At 43.5% G+C, this 21,360-nt stretch overlaps 1 long non-coding RNA gene across 1 annotated transcript in view; it reads left to right on the forward strand.

The window, feature by feature from the left end:
- The window catches only part of LOC131383845 (uncharacterized), a 54,793-nt gene continuing 33,433 nt past the window's right edge, over positions 1–21,360 (forward strand). Inside the window, exons 1-3 of the long non-coding RNA XR_009214214.1 lie at positions 1–409; positions 4,609–5,026; positions 11,896–12,098. This is a non-coding gene — a long non-coding RNA (uncharacterized LOC131383845). The remainder of the gene's footprint in view (positions 410–4,608; positions 5,027–11,895; positions 12,099–21,360) is intronic.

Genomic DNA, 21,360 nt, shown 5'->3' on the forward strand with positions numbered 1-21,360 from the left:
CGGCCCCGTTCCGCATCGTGGGAGGTTGTGTTCTTTTGCTGTTTAGGTTCACACTGCGTTTGTGAGCTGTAAGACCGCGAAGGTCTGCAGCTTCGCTCCTGAAGCCATAGAGAGCACGAACCCACCAGGAGGAATGAACAACTTCAGACGCACCGCTTTAAGAGCTGAAACACTCGCCGCGAAGGTCTGCCGCTTCACTCATGAGTCAGCGAAACCATGAAGCCACCGGAAGGAAAAAACTTCGGACACGTCACCTTTAAAAACTGTAACACTCACCGCGAGGGTCCGCGGCTTCGTTCTTGAAGTCAGTGAGACCAAGAACTCACCAATTCTGGACACGTTGGGTTCAAGTGGTTCTCCTGCCTCAGGCTCCCGAGTGGCTGAGATTACAGACGCCTACCACGCCCCGGTAATTTTTTTTGTTTTTTGTATCTTAAGTAGAGGCGAGGTTTCCCCATGTTGGCTAGGCTGGTCTCAAAGTACTGACCCCGTAATCCGCTTCGCCTCCCAAAGTGCTGCAATTACATGCGCCCGACCACTGCCACCCCAATCTTGTTGAAATTGTGGAGTACATAGAATTCTAGAAACTTGAAAAAGCTTTTAGAGCTCATTTGGAGCAGTGCTTCTAATGTACATCACCTTGAGAACTTGTGAAATTGCGGGTTCTGATTCAGCATGGTGTTGTAGGGTGGGGGTGTGACTGTGCTTCAGTGTTTTTTGTTTTTTTTTGTTTTTTTGAGATGGGGGTCTCACTTTGTTGCCTAGGCGGGAGTGCAGTGGTGCAAACAAGGCTCACTGCAGCCTTGACCTGCGGGGCTCAAGTCGTCTGTCCACCTCAGCCTTCTGAGTAGCTGGGACTTCAGGCGCACATCACCACACCCAGCTAATTTTAGTATTTTCCGTAAAGATAGGATTTTGCCATGTTGTCCAGGCTAGTCTTGAACTCCTGGGCTCAAGCAGTCCACCCACCTCGGCCTCCTAAAGTGCTGGGATTACAGATGTGAGCCACCATGCCCGGCTGCTTCTGTATTTTTATTTTTTATTTCTTAAAATATTTATTTATTTGAGATGGAGTGTTGCTCTGGTGCTCAGACTGGAGTGCAGTGGCACTATCTTGGCTCACTGCAACCTCTGCCTCCCAGATCCGAGAGATTCTGCTGCTTCAGCCTCCCAAGTAGCTGAGATTACAGGGGCCTGCCACCACGACTGGCTATTTTGTGTGTGTGTGTGTGTGTGTGTGTGTGTGTGTGTGTGTTTAGTAGAGACGGGGTTTCACCATACTGGCCAGGCTGGTGTCGAACGCCTGACCTCATGTGACTGGCCCACCTTGGCATCCCAAAGTGCTGGGGTTACAGGTGTGGGTCACTGCACCTGTTCTGTATTTTTAGTAAGTTCCCAGGTGAGGTCAGTAGGGGCTATTAGACCACATTTTGAGTATCATAGATCTGGTTCATGCCCTGGCTGGGCGTGGTGGCTCATGCCTGTAATCCCAGCACTTCGGGAGCCTGAAGTGGGTGGATTACCTGAGGTCAGGAGTTCGAGACCAGCCTGGTCAACATGGTAAAACCCCGTCTCCCCGTCTCTACTAAAAAGAAAAGAAAAAAACTAGCCTGGCATAGTGGCACATGCCTGTAATCCCAGCTTTTTGGGAGGCTGAGGCGGCCGAATCTCTTGAATTGGGAAGCGGAGGGTGCAGTGGGCCGAGGTCATGCCATTGCACTCCAGCCTGGGCAAAAAACGCAACTCCTTCTCAAAAAAAAAAAAAAAAAAAAAATCTGGTTCATGTCTTACCAGCCATTTATAGATGTTAGACTGAGGCCTGAGACCGGAAACTCATGTCCCAAACTCCAGACTTCCCACAATATATATAGAAAATCTGAGGCTAAAAGAGGGAGGTATTGATAAGATCACACAGCAAAATGGGGTTTGAGATTAGAAACAACAAGCGCAGATGAAGCGTAGATTCCCATATCAATTCCAACACCAAATATAAACAGCTAAGAAGACCCTTTGATCTGCACCCCGCTGTGAGCCGCTTCTGTGGCCTGTCCAGGAATCATTTTGGGGCCTTCACTCCAAGCCCAGGCTATAGGGTGGATTCTGTAATTTAGCCTTCAGGCTCTAGGAAGAAAAAAACCGGAAAGTCTTCCCCCAGGGCCAGAACTCTGAGAGGGAGTGTCCTGTGCAGACTCACACTATCGGGGAATGTGCTGGCAATCCCTGAGCAGCAAGACAGCCCCCTCTACACAGACATTTATTTAAATGTGTAAGAGCAAGTGTGTGTGAGATGCTCCTGTAGACATGGGTGAGGTGTGTGTGTGTGTGTGTGTGTGTGTGTGTGAGGAGCCAACTGGAGCCTGTGGAGGGTGTGGACTTGGTGTTTGAGCATGACCTTGTCGTTTTTACATGTGTGTGCATATGTGAAAGTCGGTGAGTGGTGTGTGTCTCTATGCAGGTGTGTCTGTGTATGTGCATGTTTGCATGCCTGTTTTCTGTGTGTGGGAGGCATGAGGAATGGATGTGTGGCAGATTCCAAACCCATCAGGCCAGGACAGAGGAGGCCGGGTGAGCCAGGGACAGGGATGCTGGGTGGCCTCAGTGGCCTTGGTAGCATCCTCGTGGGGGATAGTGCTGGTTGAAAGGACCGATTTTTTTTTTTTTTTTCTTTCATCCTTGCGGGGGATAGTGCTGGTTGAAAGGACTGCTTTTTCTCTTCTTGAGACGGGGTCTCTATATTGCCCAGGCTGGTCTCAAACTCCTGGGCGCAAGTGATCCTCCTGCCTTGGGCTCCCAAAGTGCTAGGATTACAGGCATGAGTCAACGCGCCCGCCGAAAGGACTGCTTTTATCTGGAGCAGTAGCCCTTTCTTTGGACCAGTGTCTTTTGTATTCCTACAACCCTGCGGTCCCGGGCTCAGCCTGCTCCAGGGGAAATGCAAAGCCTCAGGAAGAACTGAAGGAGTCCTGCGGGAAGGCACTGCCTTGCCAGTGGCAGCCTGGCCCAGGAAGAGGCAGGAGGAGTCATTGCTGGTGACTCTGTTCCTCCTCATGGTCGGACAGCATCTCCTGAGCCCCCACAGAACATAGTAGTTTCTGGCTAGCAGCCCCTCTGGAGACCTCTCCCACTGGCCCACAGAGTGTCTTCAGATACTTTTCTGTGCACGTGAAATTATTCAGAAAAAGTACAACCACAAACCCTACCTGATAATTATAAGGAATTTAATGAGTGATTTAAAAAAATTCTTTATAGTAGTGTCCATCTGTGGCCCCTGTTTTGTAGCCCCTGTGGGGCTGTCCTGATTGCCCTTCATTCTGGCCTATGCTCAGACTTTTCACTAGAAGAACCCCGGTTCCCTCGCTGGCTTGGGTCACCACAGCAGGAGCCGCAGGTTCTAGACTGGCCCTGGGCTCCTGCTGGCCGCTTGCAGGGATGGGGAACAGAGCAGCAAATGTGCTGGTGTGTGCCTGGGTGTGTCCTGTCCTGTGCCAGGGCCTGGGGTAGATAGAAGTACTCAGTGTGGAGATTCTAGGAGCTTAGAGTGGAGGGAGGTTGCTTCTGGCTGGGGAACTGGGAGAGGTGCATGGAGGAGGTGGTGTGTGAGCAGGGCCTGGAAGGAAGAGGGGGAGTTTGAACATCATCTGTACTTCATGGCCATAGTGTCTGGAAGGGCTGGGCAGTTTTCTTTCCCATTCACACCTGTGAGCACAGGTCCCAGATGGTAAAGTGACTCACCCAGGGCCACATGAATCTCTGTCAGCTTTGCCTTTCAGATAGGTGGCCTATTGTTTTTTCCAATCAATTTCCAATCAGTCCTGCCCCTCTGGCTGCCTGTGCTGGATCCACCCTGTCCTGTTCAGGGGGGTGAGGACCACGCACCAGCACCAGCCAGGGCTGAGGCATGAGGGCCTGAATATATCCCACCACAGATTCCAAATACCTGTCCTCCTCCCGCCACTCCCAAGACCTGACATGCCCATGGGTGAGTCATATCTTACTTGACTATCCATCTCCCTTAAGCCAGAGATCCAAGAGTCATCCTTGGTCTGTCTCTCTCTCACCTCCCATGCTTCCCAGTTGATCTCCAGAACATGTCTGGAATGGTAATGTTTCATGAAAGAGTTGTATATGCAAAGCAACCCCCAAATGCTGAAGGAGCCCCGAAACCAAAGAGGGAGGCAGACAAATCTAGTTTTTCTGTATAAGACTTACTGGGGGAACTTAACTGAAACGTGGTCTTGGGCAACTGGCAAGACAGGCAGATTTTTGCACCACAGTCCCCTTGACCCAGGGCTTACATCTTGTGGTGGGGGAAGTATGCATGCTGTGGGAGGAGTGTGTAGGTGCTTCTGGGGGCATCACAATGTATGATTTCTGCAACAGCATTCAGGGTTCATTTTTGTTTTTGGAGGAATAGGTGAAACTTACAATGAATAGATGTTTTACAGAAAGAGTAACACATCTGCTAAACATTTTAGAGCCATTCCTGGACTTGGGATTAGTCAGAAGTCACATGGTAGATTAGCATTTAAAATAAAGCCACTCTTGTCCCCACAAGTAATAGTAATGATAGTAACTATAAACACTCATTCACTCTTGTATTCCTCACAGTGATGCTGTGAAGTTGGTGCCCAAGATTCATAGCCAGGGAGCCAAGGAGGAGCAAAGTGGGGATTCAGCCGCAGTCATCTCCTCGTCACCCCCTGCCTTTCTCCATCTGTATGGCCGCCATCATCAGTACTCTCTTGGCCCACACCCAGAGCCCCTCAGTGGACTGCAGGACTCTTCTCACTCATCCAGAACATTCCCCACAGAACAACCTGCGGGATCCTTCTAAAATAAGCAGCCATTCATCTCTTCCTTGCTTAAAACTCTTCACGGTCTCTTTAGTGCCCTCAGCCTCGAGTCTAATCTCTATGTAGCCTGCATAACTTCACGTAACTCCACGTAAATTCAGGAGGCCTTGGAAGATCTGCCCACCAACAGAGAGAAGCAGGTGCCAGCCTCCTCCCATGAGCATTCAATGCAGGTAAGTTCAACCATGTCCAGTGGGGCCCTCAACTGCTTTGGTGTCCCCTGTCCCCTGTGTGCCATCAGTCTCAATGGTCAACCATTATGTGCTGAGAGCAGAAGTAGCCACACTAGGGGATGTTGCAAAACAGGGCAATTATGAAAGAATATACTGCATCTGCCACAGGCCTATGAGCAGCTTGAAGGTGGGAACGGTGATTTTGTGCTCTCTAAGCACAGTGACAAATGCTACTAAATTCAAGTGCAACTGCCAGAAGAGTGCAGAACAGACATCTAGCCTGGGATGGCAGGAACACCTGGGCTGAGTCTAGAAAAACGAGTAAAAAGTTTATTAAGCAGAAAAAGGACAGATGTTCTCAGAAGGAGCAGCACCAGTCAAAGCTAGAAGACATCAAAGAACAAGGTAGCACAGTCAAGGTCAAGATGTTCCCAGGTAGGAGGGGGGCAAGAGATGTCCCACCTGCCTGATGAGGTTTTCTGTCTGTCTTTTTCTGAGATGGAGTCTCCTTCTGTCACCCAGGCTGGAGTGCAGTGGCATGATCTTGGTTCATTGCAACCTCCGCCTCCCCAGCTCAAGTGATTCTCATGCCTCAGCCTCCCGAGCAGCTGGGATTGTAGGCGCCTACCACCACGCCTGGCTCATTTTTGTATTTTTAGTAGAGACGGGTTTCACCATGTTGGCCAGTCTGGTGTCAAACTCCTGACCTTAGGTCTCCCAAAGTGCTGGGATTACAGGCGTGAGCCAACACGCCCAGCTTTTTTTTTTTTTTTTTTTAATAGGGGTCTTGCTCTGTCACCCAGGCTGGAGAGCAGTGGCATGATCATGGCTCACTGAGGGGATTCAGACAAACCCCAGGCCTGAGTCAGCTTGCAGAGTGTGGAGAGCAGGGAGAGGGGTGCAGTCATTGACTTCAAAGTCAAGACTTGAGGCTTTACTGGGGAGAGATTCTCTGTGCTCAATAGTAAGGATTTTTTTTTTTTAGTTTTATTTTTAAATGTTTATTTATTTAGAGATTGGGTTAGGAAACTTGGTAATTTTTGTTTTTTGGTAGAGACGGGGTTTTGCCATGTTGCCCAGGCTGCCCTCGAACTCCTGGGCACAAGTGATCCCTCTCCAAAGTGCTGGGATTACAGGCGTGAGTCACTGCACCTGGCCAATAGTTAGGATTTGTGCTCTGCCCTCCTAACCACAATTTGGAGAAACAGAAACCAGTATACAAATTCACAACATTTAATTCCTCCAAATAGTTCTGTTTAAATCATGCTAATGTTAATTAAAGGAAAAACATCAAGCTTTTAAAGAATTAAAGATAGTTTTATTCAGAAGTCTTACTGAGGGCTAGAAACCGAAGCCTACAGCCTGGGAGTGGCCTGTTAGAGATGTCCTATCAGACTGCTCCAGAAGTGCCCACTGCTCATACACAGGTGGCAGGGGTTCAGTATGTGTAAAATCACATCCAGGCCAGGCACAGTGGCCCATGCCTGTAATCCCAGCACTTTAGGAGGTCGAGGCAGGTAGATCACCTGAGGTCAGGAGTTTGAGACCAGCCTGGCCAACATGGCAAAACCCTATCTCTACTAAAAATACAAACATTAACTGGATGTGGTGGTGCATTCCTGTAGTCCCAGCTACTTGGGAGGCTGAGGCAGGAGAAGCACTTGAATCCAGGAGGTGGAAGTTGCAGTGAGCCGAGATTGTGCCACTGCACTTCAGCCTGGCGACAGAGGAAAACTCCATCTCAAAAAAAAAAAAAAAAAAAAAAAAAAGAGTACATCTGGTTATAGCTTATAGAAGCATAACCACTAACCCTACTGGACATTATCTTATGTGTAGGAAAAGGCAAGGCAAGGATCATCTACCTTAAAAAAAAAAAGATTTTTTGGGGGAGGGAGGAGGGATAGCATTAGGAGATACACCTAACGCTAAATGATGAGTTAATGGGTGCAGCACACCAACATGACACATGTATACATATGTAACAAACCTGCACATTGTGCACATGTACCCTAAAACTTAAAGCATAATAATAATAAAATAAAATAAAAAGATTTTGTTAAAATTAGCTTAACATTAATACGCTGATACAAAGGTAAACTTTTTCTTTTTTGAACAAGATTTTTTGGTAGTATTAATAAGAGGTATTAAAAGGTATTTGTTTTCCTTTTGAGTAAACTACAAAAAAGGGGCAAGAAAGAGAGACAGATTCAGTGTTTGCCTCATGGTATCTTTATTAGGTCTTGTGATTGTTTAGGAAACTGAGTCTTCTATCGAAGACTAAAGATTGTTTTTTGAAATCTTTGAGTTACTGCTTTGGCTAAACGAATGCCTTATTTTACAAAGTGACGTGTGATTCTATATTGAGCAACTGTCTTAAACCTTTGATATTTGAATTGGTAAAATCAAAATTTCTGGCCGGGCGTGGTGGCTCACGCTTGTAATCCCAGCACTTTGGGAGGCCGAGGCGGGCGGATCACGAGGTCAGGAGATCGAGACCACGGTGAAACCCTGTCTCTACTAAAAAAAAAATATAAAAAAATCAGCCGGGCGTGGTGGCGGGCGCCTGTAGTCCCAGCTACTCGGAGAGGCTGAGGCAGGAGAATGGCGTGAACCCGGGAGGCGGAGCTTGCAGTGAGCTGAGATCGCGCCACTGCACTCCAGCCTGGGCGGCAGAGCGAGACTCCGCCTCAAAAAAAAAAAAAAAAAAAAATCAAAATTTCAGTTTCTAAATACAGTCTTTTTGACCTCAAGCTAATTTTCTGAATATTAGGGCCCCTGGAAGTCCAAGAGATAATACAAGATTTGATATGTTAAAAATCATATAGGAATGTCAAATAAGAAATAGTGTCTAACTTTTGGGGAGGTTATATTTGTATAAATATGTTCTGAATATGTATTCTAAAATTGTATGTGATTCCTAAAATTCTGATAATATGCCTTAATATATGTATCATATGTATCAATAATTATTATTATATTAGATTGTTGTATGCCACAAAAAAATGATTTTTGAGAATGGGTCTTGCTATGTTGCACAGGCTGATCTCTAACTCCTGGGCCCACAATTCTCCTGACTTGGACTCCCAAAGTATTGGGATTACAGGCATGAGCTACTGCACTTGGCCTCATTTATCTTTTAAGGAATGTATTGACTCAGGCGAGAGATGTGGGAGGCTGTGTGCTCTGTCCTGTTCTGACTTCAAGACATTCTTCCTGAGAGCTGTATTTTATGAGTCAGGGGTTCAAGCAGAAATGAGCAAATAGGGCCTCTTAGCACTTGCTGCTTTGTCTCACACTAAGCACCTGAAAGAGCCATGAAAGTAAAAACAAACTTTAACTTCAAACTGGAAGCTATTCTCCTGCCTTAATCTAAGCCGCGGTGTCTGGCCCACTTCCAGGCCCAGGGCTAGCTCTCTCCTTGCTTTTGTGAATTTCAACTTCAGTAAACCCTTTCTTCAGTAAACCCTTTCACATAACTCCATATAACCTTAAACGAAGATTCTTGTGGATGTTTTAATTATTAAAAAGACAGCCAGGTGTGGTGGCTCACACCTGTAATCCCAGCACTTTGGGAGGCTGAGGTGAGTGGATCACCTGAGGTCAGGAGTTCGAGATCAGCCCGACCAACATGGTGAAACCCTGTCTCTACTAAAAATACAAAAATTAGCCGGGCGTAGTGGCATGTGCTGGTAATCCCAGCTACTTGGGAGGCTGAGGCAGGAGAATCCTTTGAACCTGGGAGGCAGAGACTGCAGTGAGCAGAGATTGTGCCACTGCAATCCAGCCTGGGTGACAGAGACTCCATCTTCAAAGGAGGTCCTAGAAAACTGTTTGGGAAGGAACATTTTATTTATTTTTTAAAGATGGAATCTCACTCTGTTCCCCAGGCTGGAGTGCAGTGGCATGATCTTGGCTCACTGTAACCTCTGCCTCCCAGGTTCTAGTGATTCTCCTGCCTCAGCCTCCTGAGTAGCTGGGATTACAGGTGCCCAACACCACACCTGGCTAATTTTTGTATTTTCAGTAGAGACAGGTTTCACCATGTTGGTCAGGCTGGTCTTGAACTCCTGACCTCAGGTGATCCACTTGTCTCAGCCTCCCAAAGTGCTGGGATTACAGATGTGAGCCACCGTGTCCAGCCAGGAACACTGTTTTTAGGGGGAAAATCCTCTCATTCTATCTCTTTTATTCAGTTCATTCCCAGTTACTGCTTAGGTCTCAAATTAGGTAACCTTTGGGAATCCTTCTCTGCCTTCTCTGACTACCCAGAGACAGAGTTAAGTGCTTTTTTGATGGGCTTCTTAACACAGTTCTTATTAGAATACGTTTCATACTTTATAATGATAATTCTCCATTTTTTTCTTGTCTGTTCTCTCTATGAAGGCTTGTGAGGGCAGAGACAGGGCCCACCTATGATATTTTCTGTGCACCTAGAACCTGGCATAGCACATCACATATATATTATAGAATGGTATTCTGTTTATGGATTTCATCAGTTTGATGCAGGATTTTTCTTGGACACTCTGCCAGCCAGAGACCTCTGGTGGCGACACCCTTGCCCAGGCCTTACTTGGGCCTGAGCTTGCTGTAGAAGATGCCCCATCTACTCGGCCCACCAGACCACACCTGGCTTGCACTCCAGCACAATCCCATGGCCACTGCAACTGCGTGCTCAGCTCCTGGCAGAAGTGGGTCTGTGAGCCAGCAAGTGTGGGATCTGGCTAGCTGTTCCAAGTGCTGGCACAGGAGTGGGCTCCATGTGGGGCTTGCAGTTGGACCAGGTGTGTTGCACTGAGGGGAGCACAGTGGTGCCCAAGCAGGGGTGCCTGAGACCTGGAAGCCCCAGAGTGGGTGTTATAGCATGCTAATAACTCTTTTAGTCTGGCTGTCCGCAGCCTGACAGGTGGTGGCGTGTTAATAGCTCTGTCAGTCCTGTCGCCCTGCTCCGGCCAGCAGTTCTGGGGCTGGCTCTGCCCTGCCCCTGCTTCCCTTCACGTGGGGCAGCTGCTCTCCGCCAGCAGAGAGTGGAGGGTCATGGTATTGCAGCCTTCTTTGTACCCACGTTCAGTGGGTCCCAAGTTCTTGTCCTGCATCCAAGAAGAATGAGGTTATGCTGACAATTGAAGGGTGAGGAGGGTGGAGAAGAATTTTACTGAGTGACGAAACAGCTGTCAATGGAGAGGGGATGCTAGGGTGGTCCTCCACCCAAAGTCAGGTGGTTTCTTTCTAAGTGTGGCTGGGTCCGGGGCTTTTATGGGCTCAGAATGGGAAGTGCATGCTGATGGTTTGTGATTATGCAAAAAAGGCTAAAACAAAGGTACCAACCAAGGGTGGGCACGACAGTGTATATAAAACCAACTAGGGAAGGGTAGGTATATGTAAAATAAGTAAAGGGTGGGGATCAAGCAGAGGAAAGCATGCCAAACAGGAAGAGGTTCTCAGTCCCATCTGTGGATTTACCTGGGACTTGCAGCTTGACTTTCAAGCTTTAAACTGTCTTTAGTTTGAAGGTCCGGTTTTCACTGAGGACCTGCTCATGTCTGAGTAGGGATTTGTCTGCCTCCTGCTGCTGTCAAGTTCATCAAATATTTATTGGTGCCCTCACCAGGCCACCTATTTCATTGTGAGACAGTGTTGGGTGTGACAGTGCTCTACCTTATGGTGAGATAAACTCTGTGTACCTTCTATTCATAGGCCTGTATCTGATCATTAGAGCCAGGAAAAAAAAAAGAAACAAAACCCTGCCTATTTGAATACAGGTTTAATAATCTCTTCTTTAGCCCATGGCATGAGAAATAGCTGAGGACCTGGGGCTATCTGGTCTGTAGCCCCTGCCCTCCTAATCTCTCTTCTCTGGCTAACAAAGCATTAAAATGTCATGATAAGAATTTACAACCACATCGCTGCTGCTTGTTTGGTTTAAAAAAATTAAATTAAATTAAAAAATATAAAAAAGAATTTACCACCACAGGAGATGTCTGACCTAGGCAAGTAGAGTGAGATGATCACTTCCATTGTTTCGAACTTTATTCTTTTATTAATACAACTCAAGCACGTATTGGTGTGTTGATGATAATGACCTGTGGCCAGCAGTAGCATATGTGAAAAAGGAATCCTGGCCGGGCTTTTTTACAGGCATAGTGGCTCATGCCTGTAATCCTAGCACTAGCACTTTGGGAGGCTGATGTGGGTGGATTGCTTGAGGTTAGGAGTTTGAGACCAACCAGACCAACATGGTGAAACCCTGTCTCTACTAAAAATACAAAAATTAGCTGGGTGTGGTGGTGGCAGGCTCCTATAATCCCAGCTACTTGGGAGGCTGAGGCATGAGAATTGCTTGAACCTTAGAGGTGGAGGTTGCAGTGAGTTGAGATCACACCACTGCACTCCAGCCTGAGCGACAAAGCGAGATTCTGTCTCAAAAACAAACAACCAAACAACAACAACAACAACAACAAAAAACCCCTATGAGTGCACAGTTTATTTATTAAACTTTTTGAGAGTGTGGCAATTTTCATATAATTTTAAAAAAATATATGTGGTGTTGAGGCATTTTAGGCACTATTGTGATTACAGAAAACGCCATTTTATGCAGTACCTTTTAGAATTCACGTTGACTAGAATTCCATGTTCCACTCAGCTATGGCTTGCCTTTGGTAGGACAATTACTATTTAGCACTTGGCAAAATTCTTTGTGTAATTTGACTGGACTTATTGGTAAAAAGAAGAAAAATTGCGAGTGACACTAAATTCTTCTCAGATAACTGGACGTTCTTGGTTTTCCAGTATTTTAGTAAATGCTGGAGCAGGAGAAAGAATGCGGTTTGGAATTAGACACATTTGGCTTTGAATCTCTTTTCTACCACTAGGTAATTGTATGACAATGGAGAGGTGATCACTGTACCGAAAATCAGTTTCCTGAAGTGAAAAAGGGAATCAAGTTATGTCACAGAGCCTGGCTTGAGCAGTGCTCAGTCAACACCAGCTCTTCATGGGTTGTGGTTTCCTCCAGTTCCTGGATGTGCGGAGTTCATCCTCCACTGACTGGCGCCCTGGTCGACAATGAGGTCTGGTAAGTCCTGCCACTAAAACTGTTATTGAATGTGCTAGATCTCTAGTGACTTCTGTGTTTAAAATAGGAAGTAATGAACAGATAGATGCAAGATCCCTCTGAATCTTGAGATCTGGTAGTTCAGGAGTGTTTTCTCAGCTTGGACATCTTGTGCAGGGTGGTTATGTGCATGTGCATGTGTGCGTGTGTATAATAGGCACACCTGTGTAGAAGATAACAGGACCCTTGAAGTGAATGAGGGCGGGAGTGTGTACCTGTGGTTGCATGGGGAGGATGGCCCCTGACCAGGAGATGTTTTCGGATGCACCCCTGCTCCTACCAGCAGTTCTCAGGGCCCTCTAGTGTTCTGTGAGCTTATTGGGAGGTGTTACGGAGGTGGCCTCGGCTGGTTGTAGCATCTCTAGGCAGTGGCTGCCATCTCGTGGTAGAAGTCTCAGGATGCTTCCTGCAGAATGCTGGCTTCAAGGGCTGAGCCTTTTATCTGGCTTCTCAGCAGGCCAGATTCTGCTTTTCAAAGAGAATTAGGTGATTGCACCAGAAAGCAATTTAAAAAATGTATAAACTGAACAAAGGTAGATGTATTCTGGAGTAAAACGTATGTTATATTTATTTGTTTATTTTTATTTTTATTTTTTTTGAGATGGGATTTTGCTTTTGTCCCCCAGGCTGGAGTGCAATGGTGAGATCTCAGCTCACTGCAACCTCTGCCTCCCGGGTTCAAGCGATTCTCCTGCCTTAGTTGGGATTACAGGCGCCCACCCACACACCTGGCTAATTTTTTTGTATTTTTAGTAGAGATGGGGGTTTACCATGTTGGCCAGGCTGGTCTCAAACTCCTGACCTCTGATCCACCCGCCTTGGCCTCCCAAAGTACTAGAGTTACAGGCATGAGCTACCGTGCCTGGCCCTGTCATATTTATTTTTAACTTTATAGAAACTTTACACAATGCCAAGCCACTTAAGGTCATCTATCCAAGCGCTTGATAAACCCATTCACTCCGCTATACATTGTTTACTTAGGGAAAAAAATCCAGATCTTTATAATATAGACTTGTATACTTACTGAACCAAAACAGGTGCAAATCCACTCTCCTGTTTACATTTTTAAATTTAGAAATTCTAACATGGATATATGTTAATTGGAAAGGGCATAAGGTAAAACGAGAAGAAGAAAACATCTTTCTCCTCACATCCTCTCTCTCCAAAGGGAACTAATATAAATGGTTCCTTCTAATTTTTTAATAATTTATTTTTATTATTTATTTTTTTGAGACGGAGTCTCCCTCTGTCACCCAGGCTGAGTGCAGTGGCACAATCTCGGCTCACTGCAACCTCTGCCTCCTGGGTTCAAGCGATCCTCTTCCGTCAGCTTCCCTTCTACCTCAGCTTCCTGAGTAGCTGGGATTACAGGCCCATGCAACTATGCCCGGCCAGTTTTTTTATTTTTAGTAGAGACAGGGTTTCACCATGTTGGTCAGGCTGGTCTCGAACTCCTGACCTCAGGTGATCCACCCGCCTTGGCCTGCCGAAGTGCTGGGATTACAGGCATGAGCCACCGCGCCTGGCCTTAAATGTTTAATTTAGATGTTTAATCAGGCTGGGCACGGTGCACCTGTAATCCCAGCACTTTGAGAGGCCGAGCAGTGGATCACTTGAAATCAGGAGTTTGAGACCGGCCTGACCAACACGGCAAAACCCCATCTCTACTAAAAATTCAGAAATTATCCGGGCGTGGTGACACATGCCTGTAGTCCCAACTACTCGGGAGGCTGAGGCAGGAGAGTTGCTTGAACCCGGGAGGTGGAGATTGCACCACTGCACTCTGGGTAACAGAGTGAGATTCTGTTTCTTTTTTGTTTTATTGTTAGGTGTTTTTTTTTTTTAATTTTTAATAGGCTTTTTAAGAACAGTTTTAGATTTACAGAATAATTGAGAAGATAGTACATGAACAGAGAGATCCCACATACCACACATGTGGCTTCCCCTCTTATTAACATCTTACCTCAGTGTGCTACATTTGTTTTATATATATATATAAAATTAATTATTTATTTATTTTTTGAGATGGAGTCTTGTTGCGATGCCCAGGCTAGAGTGCAATGGCACGATCTCACCTCACTGCAACCTCTCCTTCCTAGGTTCAAGCGATTCTCCTGCCTCAGCCTCCGGAGTAGCTGGGATTACAGGTGTCCGCCACCATGCCTGACTAAGTTTCGTATTTTTAGTAGAGATGGGATTTCACCACGTTGGCCGGGCTGGTGTCGAACTCCTGACCTCGGAGGCGATCCGCCCACTTCGGCCTCCCAAAGTGCTGGGATTACAGGTGTGAGCCGCTGTGCCTGGCCACATCTTTGCTTTGTGATGGTTCCACATACGAACTTTGTTTCATGAACAAAATTATTAGAAATGTTCTATAAAATTACCCACAGGGTATGTGTATACAGTGTATATGAAACATAAGTGCTAAGACTTGGGTCTCATCCAAAAGATATCATATGTATATGCAAATATTCCAAAATCTGAAAATATCCAAAATCTAAAATACTTCTTCATATCTTTTGTTCTTATTTTTATTTTTATAGATTTAGGGGGTACAAGTGCAGTTTTTTTTTTGTTGTTTTTTTGTTTTTTTTTTTTTTTTTTTGAGACGGAGTCTCGCTCTGTCGCCCAGGCTGGAGTACAGTGGCGCAATCTCGGCTCACTGCAAGCTCCGCCTCCCGGGTTCACGCCATTCTCCTGCCTCAGCCTCTCCGAGTAGCTGGGACTACAGGCGCCCGCCAACACGCCCGGCTAATTTTTTGTATTTTTAGTAGAGACGGGGTTTCACCGTGGTCTCGATCTCCTGACCTCGTGATCCGCCCGCCTCAGCCTCCCAAAGTGCTGGGATTACAAGCGTGAGCCACCGCGCCCGGCCCAAGTGCAGTTTTGTTACATGGATATATCACATAGTAACGAAGTCTGGGCTTTTAGTGTACCCGTCATCTGAATACTGTACATTATACCCAATAGGAACAGTCTCATTCGTCATCCTCCTCCCATCCTCTCACCTTTCGGAGTCTTCACTGTCTATTATTTCTCTGTATATCCATGTGTCCTTATTGTTTAACTTCCACTTACAAGTGAGAACATGTGATATTTGACTTTCCGTTTCTGAATTATTTGACTTACGATAATGGCCTCCAGATCCATCCATGTTGCTGCAAGACATAATTTCATTCTTTTTCATGGATGAATAATTTTCTCTGATGTATATATCATATTTTCTTTGTCCAGTCATCTGCTGATGGACACTTAGGTTGATTCCATCCCTTTACTATTGTGAATAATGCTGTGATAAACATCTGAGTGCAGGTGTCTTTTTTATATAATGATTTGTTTTTCTTTGGGTAGATACCTAGTAGTGGGATTGCTGGATCAAATGGTAGTCCTATTTTTAGCTCTTTAAGAAATCTCCGTGTGGCTTTCCACAGAAATTGTACAAATTCACATTCCCACTAACAGTGTATAAGTATTCCCCTATGTACCTATACACTTAAAAATGTTCCCTTTTCTCCACATCCTCACCAACGTCTGTTGGTTTTTTTTGACTTTTTAATAACGGCCATTCAATTGGTGTAAGATTGCATCTCATTGTAGTTTTAATTTGTATTTCTCTGATGATTAGTGATGTTGAGAAATTTTTCATATGTTTGTTGGCCGCTTGTATGTCTTTTGAAAAATGTCTGTTCATGTGCTTTGTCCACTTTTTGATGGGGTTATTTGTTGTTTTTCTTGTTGAGTTCCTTGTACATTCTAGATACCAATCCTTTGTTGGATGCCTAATTTGCAAATATTTTCTCCCATTCTTTAGGTTGTTTGTTTACTCTATTGATTATTTCTCTTGCTGTGCAGAAGACTTTTGGTTTAATTAAGTCCCATTTGTCTATTTTTGTTTTTCTTGTATTTTCTTTTGAGGTCTTAGTCATAAATTCTTTGCCTAGGCCAATGTCCAGAAGATATTTTCCTAGGGTTTCTTCTAGTTTTTTTTTCTTTTAAATAGTTTCAGGTCTTACATTATACTAGTCTGTTTTCATACTGTTGTAAAGAAATACCCGAGGCTGCTGGGTAATTTGTAAAGGAAAGAGGTTTAATTGACTCAGTTCCACATGGCTGGGGAGGCCTCAGGAAACTTACAATCATGATGGAAGGCGAAGGGGAAGCAAGAACCTTCTTCACATGGTGACAGGAGAGGGAATTGCAAGCAGGGGAAATGCCAGACACTTATAAAACCATTAGATCTTGTAAGAACTCAGTATCAGGAGAACAACATGGGGGAAACTGCCCCCATGATCCAATTACTTCCCTCCCTTGGACATGTGGGGATTACAATTTGGGATGAGATTTGGGTGGGGACCCAGAGCCAAACCATTTAAGTCTTTAACCCATCTTGAGTTAATTTTTGTATATGGTGAGAGACAGGGGTCCAGTTTCATTCTTTTGCGTGTGGCAATTCAGTTTTCCCAGAACCATTTATTGAATAGGGTGTCCTTTCCCCAGTGTGGTGTATATTTTTGTGAAGTTGGTCAAATATCAGTTGTTTGTAGGTATGTGGATTTACCTCTGGGTTCTCTCTTTTGTTCCATTGACCTATGTGTCTTTTTTTTTTTTTTTTTGAGAAGGGCCTCCTCTGTTGCCCAGGCTGAGGTGCAGTGGCATGATCTCGGCTCACTGCAGCCTCGACCTCCCAGGCTCAAGTGCAATCTTCTCACCTCAGCCTCTGAGTAGCTGGGACCACAGGCATGTGCCACCATACCCAGCTAATTTTTGTACTTTTTTGTAGAGATGGGGTCTTGCTGTGTTGCCCAGGCTGGTCTCAAATTCCTGATTCAAACAATCCTCCCACCTTGGCCTCCTAAAGTGTTGGCATTACAGGTCTGAGCCACTGCACCCGGCCTATGTGTCTATTTTTCTACCAGTAGTGTGCTGTTGTGGTCACTATAGGCTTGTAGTATAGAGTCATGTAATGTGATGTCTCCAGATTTGCTCTTTGTTCTTAGAATTGCTTTAGCTATTCGGGCTCTTTTTTGATTTCATATGAATTTTAGGATTATTTTTTCTAATTCTATGAAAAATGATGTTAGTATTTTGATGGGAATTGCACTGAATTTGTAGATTGCTTTTGGCAGTATGGTCATTTTTGCAATATTGATTCTACCCATCCATGAGCATGGGATGCGTTTCCATTGTTTGTGTCGCCTATAATTTCTTTCAGCAGTGTTTTGTCGTTTTCCTTGTAGAGATCTTTTACCTCCTTGGTTAGGTATATTCCTAAGTATTTTATTTTATTTTTGCAGTTATTGTAAAAGGCGTTGAGTTCTTGATTTGATTCTTATCTTGGTCGCCATTGGTGTGTAGCAGAGCTACTGATTTGTGTACATCTCTCTTTCTTTCTTTCTTTTTGGTGACAGGATCTCGCTCTGTCGCCTGAGCTGGACTAGGGTGGCATGATCATGGCTTACTGTAGCCTCAGCCTCCTGGGTTCAAGCAATCCTCCCACTTCAGCTTCCTGAGTAGTTGGGTGTACAGGTGCACACCACCACACCTGGCAATTTTTTTTTTTTTTTTTTTTTTTAAGACATGGGATCTCATATGTTGCCTAGATTGTTCTCTAACTCCTGGCCTCATGTATGCCTTCTTTTGAAAAGTGTTCATGTCCTTTGCCCACTTTTTAATGGGGTGGTTTGTGTTTTGCTTATTAATTTGTTTAAGTTCCTTATAGATTCTGGATATTAGACATTTGTTGGATGCATAATTTGCAAGTATTTTCTCCTGTTCTGTAGGTTATCTGTTTATTCTGTTGATAGTTTCTTTTGCTTTGCAGAAGATCTTTAGTTTAATTAGGTCCCATTTGTCGATTTTTTGTTTTTGTTGCAGTTGCTTTTGGTATCTTTGTCATGAAATCTTTGCCAGGGCCTATGTCTAGAATAGTATATCCTAGTTATCTTGCAGAGTTTTTATAGTTGTAGGTTTTTAAAAAAGAATTTTTTTTAGTGATGGGGGTCTCACTGTGTTGCCTGGGCTGACCTTGAACTTCTGGCCTCAAGCCATTCTCTCACCTCTGCTTCTCAGAGTGCTGGGATTATGGACATGAGCCACTGCACCTAACTCACACCATTTGTTAATAAGGCCATCCTTTCTGCATTCCTGATATTTCTTTGTAAAAAATCAGCTGTTAATTATATGTGAATTTTTTTCTGGATCCTTTGTTTATTTTTATGCCTCTGCCGTGCTGTTTTTATTATTGTGTCTTTTAAATAATTATTGACTGGGCACAGTGGCTCATGCCTGTAATGCCAGTTCTTTGGGATGCCAAGATGGGAAGATCGCTTGAGCCCAGGAGTTCAAGGCTGCAGTAAGCTGTGATTGCCCTACTGTACTGCAGCCTGGATGACAGAGCAAGACTCTATCTGGAAAAAAAAAAAAAAAAAAAAAGGAAAATCATAAAAAATTCTTGAAATTAGGTAGATTAGTTCTCCAACTTCATTCTTTTTCTGAATTGTTTTGGTTATTTTAGGTCCTTAGCATTTGCATATGAATTCTAGAATCACCTTGTCAATTTCTACAAAAAGCCTGCTGGGGTTTTGATTGGGATTATTTTGAATCTATAATTTGCGGAAGAATTGACATCTTACCAATATTGAGTCTTTTGACCTATGAACAAGGTATACTTTGTCATTTATTTCATTCTTTTAAAATTTCTCTAAACGTTTTATTTTTAGTGTATGAGTCTTTTCCCATTTTAAAAAAAGAGGTATCTCTAAGTATTTAACATTTTAGAATGCTATTGTAAGTGGTATTATAAAAATTTCTATTTCCCAGCTGGGCGTGGTGGCTCACACCTGTAATCCCAGCACTTTGGAGGCCGAGGTGGGTGGATCACTTGAGGTCAGGAGTTCAAGACCAGTCTGGCCAACGTGGTGAAACTGTCTCTACTAAAAATACAAAAATTAGCCTGGCATGATGGCAGACACCTGTAATCCCAGCTACTGGGGAGGCTGAGGCAGCTAATTGTTTGTAGCTAATATAGAACTGTATTAGATTTTTGTATATCGATATTGCATCCTACAACCTTTCTATATTACTTATTCTACTAGCTTTTTGGATGATTTCATGTTTGTCTATATAGGTTTTCGTGCTATCTGTGAGAAGACCATCTACTTCTTTTTTTCCAATCTGGATGGCTTTTGTTTCTTTTTCTTGCCTGATTGCACTGTCTAGAACTTCCAGTATGATGTTAAATAGAAGTGGACATCCTTGACTTGTTCTTGATCTTAGGGGAAAAGCATTTAAGTCTTTCCCTATTAAGTATGTTAGCTGTGTGTATGTTTGTGTGTGTGAATGGCTTTTACCAGGTTGAGGAAGTTCTTCTCTGTTATTTGTTCACTAAGTTTTTATCAGGAATGGACGTTGGATTTTGGCAAGTGCTTTCTCTTCATCTGTTAAGATAATAATGTTTTTTTTCTTTAGTTAATACAGTAAATTACATTGATTGAATTTTGAATGTTAAACTAACCCTGCATTCTTTGAATAAATCTCACTTGGCCCTGGTATACTATTCTTTATATAGAGATATGATTTAGCATTTGACATGCTAAAATTTTGTTTAGAATTTTTATGTCTACGTTCAAGAGGATTATTGATCTATGTATTTCCTTGTAATGCTTTCTTTCTGGATTTTAGTGTTAGAGTACTATTAGCCTCAGGGAGTAAGTTGGAAAGTATCCCCTTCTCTTTAATTTTTGGAGGAGTTTGTATTGAATTAGCATTATTTCTTCTCTAAATATTTGGTGGAATATACCTGTGAAGCTATTTGGACTTGGAGTTTTCTTTGTGGGGATGTTCTAAATTATAACTTCAGTGGCTTTTATAGATAGATCTTTTCAGTTTATTTTTTCTTTAATGAGCTTTGGTAATTTGTGTCCCATGAGGATTTTTTTTTTCATTTTATCTAAGTTTTTGAATTTGTTGCCATAAAGTTATTATATTTGCTTTTTACCTTTAATATCTGAATAAATTTAAATTATGTAACTCGTTTATTTCTGATATTAGTGATTTGTGTGTCTCTGTTAGTCATTCTGGCTAGAGATTTGTTAATTTTATTAATCTTCTCAAACGACCAGCTTTTGGTTTCATTGGTTTTCTTTATTGCTTTTCCATTTCATTGATTTCCACTTTGATTTTTATTATTATTTTTCTTCTGCTTAATTTAGGTTTAGTTTTTCTTCTTTTTTATTTTTTAATTATACTTTAAGTTCTAGGGTACATGTGCACAATGTGCAGGTTTGTTACATATGTATACATGTGCCATGTTGGTGTGCTGCACCCATTAACTTGTCATTTACATTAGGTATATCTCCTAATGCTATCCCTCCCCACTCCCCCCACCCCACAACAGACCCCAGTGTGTGATGTTCCCCTTCCCATGTCCAGGTGTTCTCATTGTTCAATTCCCACCTATGAGTGAGAACATGCAGTGTTTGGTTTTTTGTCCTTGTGATAGTTTTCTGAGAATGATGGTTTTCAGCTTCATCCATGTCCCTACAAAGGACATGAACTCATCCTTTTTTATGACTGCATAGTATTCCATGGTGTATATGTGCCACATTTTCTTAATCCAGTCTATCATTGATGGACATTGGTAGTTTCTCTTCTTATCCTAGTTTCTAAGGTGGAAGCTGAAGTTATTGATTTGAGACCTTTCTTCTTTTCTAATATAGGCACTAATTTCTGTTAGTTGCTTTATGGCACATTATAAATTCTGATACGTTGTGTTGTCATTTTCATGCTGCTTGGAAAACTTTCTAATTTCTCTTTTGATTTCATCTTTGATCTGTGGGTTATTTAGATGTGTACTATTTAGTTTCCAAATATTTTGGGATTTTTCCAGAGCTCTTTCAGTTACTGATTTCTAATTTAATTAATTTGTGGGCAGAGAATATACTTTGTATACCTTGAATTCTTTTGAAATAATTGAGACTCGATTTATGTCCCAGAGTAGGATTTTTTTTGTGTGTGCATTTGAGAAGAATGTTTATCCTGCTGTTGTTTGGTCGAGTATTTTATAAATGTCAACTAGGTCAAGTTGGTTAATAGTTGTTCAAGTCTACTGTGTCCTTGGTGATTTCCTGTCCACTTGTTATATCATTTTTTTTTTTTTCTGAGACAGGGTCTAACTCTGTCATCCAAGCACTGGAGTGCAGTGGTGTGAACATGACTCACTGCA

The sequence above is a fragment of the Hylobates moloch genome, unplaced genomic scaffold, assembly GCF_009828535.3.
Source record: "Hylobates moloch isolate HMO894 unplaced genomic scaffold, HMol_V3 SCAFFOLD_6, whole genome shotgun sequence".
Taxonomy (NCBI): domain Eukaryota; kingdom Metazoa; phylum Chordata; class Mammalia; order Primates; family Hylobatidae; genus Hylobates; species Hylobates moloch.